A 7,070-nucleotide genomic window follows, 5' to 3' on the forward strand; every position below is an offset into this window, starting at 1 on the left:
CTTCTGGGCCTGCTGGCTTACCTGCCATGGAGGTGGGGTGTGGAAAGGCCATCCAGAACCCCTCGCATGGCAACCGCTTGGCTTGGGGGCTCCCTCTCCTCCACCCCTGCTCCCTGGGATCTGTCCACAGAGTAGGCATCCTTGTTTCTAGCAATTTTCCCCTCGGTGGGAGGAGCCTTTGGCTGCAGGATGGCTTCCTGGGCAGAAAGCCTAGTTCCCAAAGAGGGAATTCACCTTCTGAGTACTGTGATGTTGGCAGCTGGTGCCCTGCCCCCTACCTTGGCATTGGCCTGGGTCCAGCTGAAGATGGTGGCTTAGTCCCTCAGAAGTCTACAGTCCTCCCTGAAGAGATCAAGGTATCCATTACAGTCAGTGAAACTGAGGTCCAAAGAGTTTAAATATCTTGCTGGGGTAGAAATGGATGAAAAAAATGGAGGGCCTGGGGGCGGGTGGGGGGCACAGGTGGGGGGCACGGCTGCCACTGATGGCCATTAAGTGTTAGGGGTAGAGGGGATATGACTGAGATTGGGAGGCTGTACCCTGGCCATTGCCACAGGCAGCTAGAGGGGGTGGGGACAAAAAGGACATTTAATGAGTGCATTACTCTAATCCACCCAGGAGGAGTCACATCCCCACTTCATAGATAAGGAAATTGGGGCTTAGCAAGGTGAGGTGACTTGCCAAGGCCAGTGGCAGAGCCAGGATTTGGAATATCTGTGGATCTCACCTCTCTGAATCCTGCCCCACCTCCGCTGGCTCTACCCGCCCCCTTGCCCTGCTCCACTTGGTTTATTCCATAGTCCTTATCTGACATCTAGACTGCGCTGCCCATTAAGGCTGCCACTGGGCACACAGGCACCTGAGCACCTGAAACGTGGTCAGTCTGAACTGAGATGTGTTGGGAGCATAAAGGCCTCACTAGATCTCCGAGGCTTGGTACAAAAACAATGTAAAAATACTAATTTTTTTATACATTGATTACACGTTGAAATGCTAATATTTGGCTATGTCAGACTAAATGAAACGAATTTTTAAAGTTAATTTCCTTTGTTTCCTTTTACCATTTTAACATGGCTACCAGAAAATCTAACATTATAATCATATGTGATTTCCATTCTATTTCTATTGGCTGGTGCTGGTCTAAATCATTCACTTATTTATTATTTATGGTAAACCCCCTCCCCGCCATGTCTGCTCTTGGAGGGCAGGAGTCGAATATTTTGTTCACTGTCTTGTTTTGTTCACGATCATATTCCAGGTTTTCAGAGCTTGGCACTGGTTTTTATTATAGGTGTTCAATAAATATTTGTTTAACTGAATCCAACAATCTGATTGCAGGTCAGTCTCAGACGGTTAGGGGTAGAGCCCCAGGGAAGGGGAACTTTCATCCCTGTAGCACCCCAAGTTGCCAGTTTCCTTCTAACCGCACAAGGTAACCTGGTCAACCCCCAAGGAGCCCTTCTTGACACCCTGTGTGGGCAAATGGGTCTAGGGTCTGGCTGCCGGTGAGCCATGCTGGCTGGGGCACTCACCAGGCTTTTGGGAAGCTGGGAGAGGTACCGCCTTGGGGAGGTGTAGGGACAGGCTGGGAGAGCCGCTGGGACACTGGATGCTGGTCCCTCGCCCAGCCCGGCGAGGAGCCCATGTGCGCCCACCCTCCCGCAGCAGCGCACCTGGGCCTGAGAGCTGTGGGCCGCCAGGGGCCTGGGGTGTTCATGTTGTTGTCTGCGGGTGGGGTGTGGGGGTGTGTCCGCCCCGGGCTCACACAAGGTCACTGTGTCAAAGGAGCCTTCCGGACACTTTCTCTTTCCTCGCGATTCGATTGCGGCTCCGAAAGCCCCTTCCGTAGGGACTTCCCTCCGCGCCTGACTCACGCTGCCTCATGCGTGTGACTCAGGCCGGGCGCCGCGCCAGCCCTTGCTACCCCCACCCCCTAGGCCCTGCCACCGAGCCTGCCGCAGGGGCGGAGGGACAGACCGCGACAGGAGGCGGGGCACGCAGGGACCGGTGGCAGGGCTGAGATGGGGAGACTGTGGAGGCGGAGATGGTCGGCTAGGGGCACAATCTAGAGAAGGGCTGCCGAGAATCGGAGCTCTGGGGGATGGATGACAAGTCCGAGCGCCGCAGTAGGAGAGACTGAAAGGAGACCAGAAGACTGAGAAAATGGGGGAGAAAGTGGAGAAGGATGGAGACACAGGCAGGAGAGCCAAAAGCCTTCTCAGAGGCCAAGGCAGAGAGAAGGTTAGAGGATGGGACAAGTGACAGGAAGGGAGAGGAGAGGGGGGGAGACAGAAGGGTGTGGGTGCTGCCGCCCCTGAATCCTGCTAACACCAGGGAGGCTGGTGCCAGGGAGTGACCTTGCTCTCTTCTCCCAGTTATTTCTTACAAACTCTGCGACAGCAGGCAAGTTACTACATGTTTCTGGGCCTCAGTCTTCTCATCTGCAAAATGGGAGGTGGTAGTGGTGGAGAATAATCCTGTCACCCCGTGATTGTTACTGTCTACCCCCGTGTCCGCCCCATCCATCTGGCTCTGCCCGCGCTGTGCCTGGGAGGGTGACCTCTTGGCCTGTGTCCCTGGGCCCTCTTGCCCAGGCTTTCTGTTGGGCAGTACCTACTCACAGGATATCCCAGAGGAGAGAAGTCAAGGTGCGCCTCCCCTGCCCCGGCCCTGCTTTGGCCACTGGTCTGGCTGTGCTTTGTCTCTCCATGACTGCAGCGCCAGGCACATAGCATCTGCCCCTTGCCCTTTCAGCCCTGGAAAGCACAGTGACGTCCTGTCATCGCTGGTCCCATAGCCACACCACCCCTTATAGACCCTCTTCACCCCGCCAGCACCCCTGTCAAAAGCATTAAAGTTTCTTGAAGGCTCTGGGTTGGGTTCTATTTTCTGCCAGGGCCCTGACTGCTACACAGCATGGGAGCACTAAATGAGGGGCACAGAGCCAGGCACCCACAAATTGCAGCTCTTGTTGTCATCCTGTTCTCTCCTTCCAATTGTGAGGGGATGCTAACCGTTGGCAGAGTGACATACAACATTAGAAACCACGTGGATACCTATCAGCTCTTTAAATCATCACAGTGAGTCTGTGAAGCAGGTGTGGGTTATTTACTTCATTTAGATGAGAAACATGAGGCTGGTGCATTTAAGAAGCAACACGATGGAATGAGAGGAGTGGCCGTGGGCTGTTTCCTGTGGGTGATGGCAGCTATGAATAACAATAACAGTAGCAGCTAAGATGTGTCAATACTTCCTAAGTTCCAGGCACAGTTCTGATCTACTCTGATGAACTCATTTAATCCTTACAAGGACCCTATGAGGGAGCTGCTGTCCTTCCTGCCATTTTACAGTCGCCTTAAGAGGCACAGAGAGCGTGAGTAACTTTCCCAAGACCAGGCAGCAGAGCGGGGCTGGAAGGCAGTCAGTCTGGCTCCAGACCAACCACTCCAAACCATTCCTAGGGTACCCCCCCTTGCGTACCTCGGGGAGGGGAAGCAGGGTGAGCACACCTGCATTCTAGGGAGAGCAGAGCTCGGGCAGAGCCTTGCAGGGGAAGGAGCTTTTGTGGTGGGTTTCAGAAATAGCCAGCCATGCACTAGCACCTGGTACAGAGTGGGAAAAGGATGCCGTGGGATTTGACAATGAAGGGAGAAAAATGGAGGCTGATATTGGGGAACCCATCTGTCAGCCAGACGCTTGGACTTTATTTTGAAGGTAATAGGAAGCCAGGGAGGTTTTTAGCAGGGGTGGGACAGGTTGGCATTTTAGAAAGGATTTTTTTTTTAATTTAAATGCAAGGGAGAGACTTTTTCTCCTATGAAATGGCAAAGAGCTTTACAACAATCATTCTCAGCACTGGCAACATTTCAGCACGCTGAGTGCTCTCACATGTAGCTGTTGGGGCTGAGTTGGTTTGACCTTCCTGGAAAGCAGCTGAGCCCATGTGTAGCACTTGAGGAGGGCCGGGCCCTTTGACCTGCTCGTCCCATTTCTAGGACTCTCCTCTGACACAATTAGAGAAGGGCGCAGAGATTGATGATGTCCAACTGGAGGGAATTGCTAAAACAAATTAAGGTGAAGTATCATGTAACATTTTATAACAATTAATATAGTTTTCCAAGGAGAATAAATGCCATCAGTAAGCTAAAGACTTCTAGAACTCATAACTAAGTTCATTGTGGTGCAACGTGCAAGATTAACACACAAAAATCAATCATGTTTCTATATGCTTCTAGCAATGAACAATTGGAAATAATTTTAAAAGACTTATAATAGCTCCAAAAAGAAAAAAAGAAGAAAGAAATACTTGAGTATAACTCTTAACAAAATACGCACAGCGTGTCTGTGCTGAAAACTAGAGAATGTTGATGAAAGAAATCAAACATCTAAATAAATGCACTGTGTTGCTGGGCTGGAAGACTCAACATAGCAAAAATGTCATTTCCCCCCAAAGTGACTGAACTGGTTTCCCAGGGCTCCGTAACAAAGTACCACAAACTGGGTGGTTTAAAACAAGAAATTGTCTCCCGGTTCTGGAGGCTGGATGTCTGAGATGGAGGTGCTGGCAGGGCTGTGCTTCCTCTGCCGGCCTCGGAGGGGGGGGGGTGTCGCAGCAGCCCCGGTGTCCTTGGCTTGCAGCTGCAGCACTTCCACACCTGCCTCTGTTGTCACAGACATTTTCTCTGTGTGCCTGTGTTTCTTTTTCTTTCTTTTTTTTTTTTTTTAAACCACAGCCAACCACTTTTTTTTTTGGGGGGGGGGGTTGGGGAACAGGACTTTATTGGGGAACAGTGTGTCCTTCCAGGACTTTTTCCAAATCAAGTTATTGTCTTTTCAATCTTAGTTGTAGAGGGCTCAGCTCAGCTCCAGGTCCAGTTGCCGTTGTTAGTTGCAGGGGACGCAGCCCACCATCCCTTGCTGGACTCGAGGAGTTGAACCGGCAACCTTGTGGTTGAGAGCCCACGGGCCCACGTGGGAATCGAACCGGCAGCCTTCGGAGTTAGGAGCACGGAGCTCCAACCGCCTGAGCCACCGGGCCAACCCGCCTGTGTTTCTTCTTGGAACCTGTCATACTGGATTAGGACCCACCCTACTGCACTATGACCTCACCTTACGTCATTACATGTACAGTGACCCCATTGCCAAATCAAGTCACGTTCTGAGGGGATGTATGAAGCCCAGGTTAAGACTTCAACGTATCTCTTTTGGGGACATAATGAAACACATAAAACTGATTTATTAGTTTAACACAACTCCCATCAAATCCCAGCAGGAATTTTTGTAGCTATAGACAAGCTGATTTCAAAATCTATATAGAAAGGCAAAGAAACTAGAATGGCTCAAACAATTTTGAAAAAGAGGAATAAAGTTGGAGGAATTATGTTATCTGATTTTAGGATTTAAGAACAAGACTTGCAACAGTAATCAAAAAAGGGTGGTGTCAGAGGACTGGAGACATGGATCAATGAAACAGAATAGAGACTCCAGAAATAGACCCACACAAATATGGCGAATTGATTTGGACAAAGGGGCAAAAGAAATTCAATGGAGAAAGGACAGTCTTTTCAACCAACGATGCTGGAATAACTTGACACCTGTATGCAAAAAACTGAACCTTGTCCTAAACCTCACACATTATACTCAAATTAACTCAAAATGAACCATAGATGTAAATGTAAAGCCTAAAACTATAAAACATCTAGAAGAAAACATACTAGGAGAAAATCTTCATGCCTGTGGTTAGTCGAAGAGTTGTTAAACATGACACTAAAAGCACGCTCCATGAAAGAAAAAAATTGATAAATTAGACTTTGTCAAAATCATAACCGTTTACTCTGTGAAAGACAATGTTAAGAGAATGAAGAGACATCAAAGGCTAAGAGACAATACTAATAAATCACATATTTGACAAAAGACTTAACTCCAGAATACGTACCAAAAAAAGCCTCTTAAAACTCAACAGTAAGAAAAAGACAGTTTAAAAATGGGCAAAAGAGTTGAACAGACACATCTCCCAAGGGGATACCGATGGCAGATAAGCCCAGGCAAAGATGCAGGGTCATTAGCCACTGGGTAGGCATAAATCAAAACCGCAGTGACCCAACAATCCCATCCTAGATCCTTACCCTAGAGAAATGAAACTTACATTTGCACCAACAGCTGTACAAGAATGCTGACAGCAGCTCTGTTCATAACCACCCCAAACTGGAAGCAACCCCAATTGGGAGAGTGGATAAATGAACTGCGGTCCATTCCACACCATGGAATACTCGTACTACTCAGCAGTAAGAAGAAACGGAATCCTGAGATACGTAACAATGTGGAATAAAAGAAGTCAATCTCAAAGTTTACAAGCTGCATGGTTCAATTTATATGGCATTCTAGAAATGACAGACAATGGTGATGAGAACAGCTCAGTGGTTCCCAGGGCTTAGGCTTGAGGGAAGAGGAGCCTGTTAGGGGATGGCAGGAAGGGACTTTCTAAGGATGATGGAACTGTTCTGAATCCCGATTGTGATGGTTACATACGCCTGCACGTGCAAGTTCATAGAACTGCACGCCAAAGGAGGTGACTATTACTGTACGGTGATTTAAACCCACCTGCGTGTATCCAGTTGGATAGCTATGTGATGAATCAAGTAGAGTACGCTGCTCATGGGAGAATCCAGGTGGTGGATAGAAGTAGTCACTGAACGGTTTTTTTTTAGCTTGGCTGTCTGACAGTTTTCATAATAAAATCTTAGGGAAAACTTTATCTAAAACGATCCTGTTTGCTTTAAAAATCTGTCTATCTATCTACAAAGATCTGACAATTAAGTTCATGAACTCACCCTTGAAAAAGTGCGACACACCTCATTGCTGAATATCACTCCAGTCACCTTCAAAGTACTCCCCTTGGGAAGCTATGCACCGATGCCAGCGCCTAGTCCACCCTTCAAAGCAATTTTGGAACTCTTTTTCTGGAATGGCCATCAGAGCTGTCGTCATATTAGCCTTGATGTCCTGAATGTCATCAAAATGTCTTCCTTTCGATGGTTCCTTTATCTTCGGGTAAAGAAAGAAGTCACTGG

The sequence above is a fragment of the Rhinolophus hipposideros genome, assembly GCF_964194185.1.
Source record: "Rhinolophus hipposideros genome assembly, chromosome: 3".
NCBI classification, from domain to species: Eukaryota; Metazoa; Chordata; class Mammalia; order Chiroptera; family Rhinolophidae; genus Rhinolophus; species Rhinolophus hipposideros.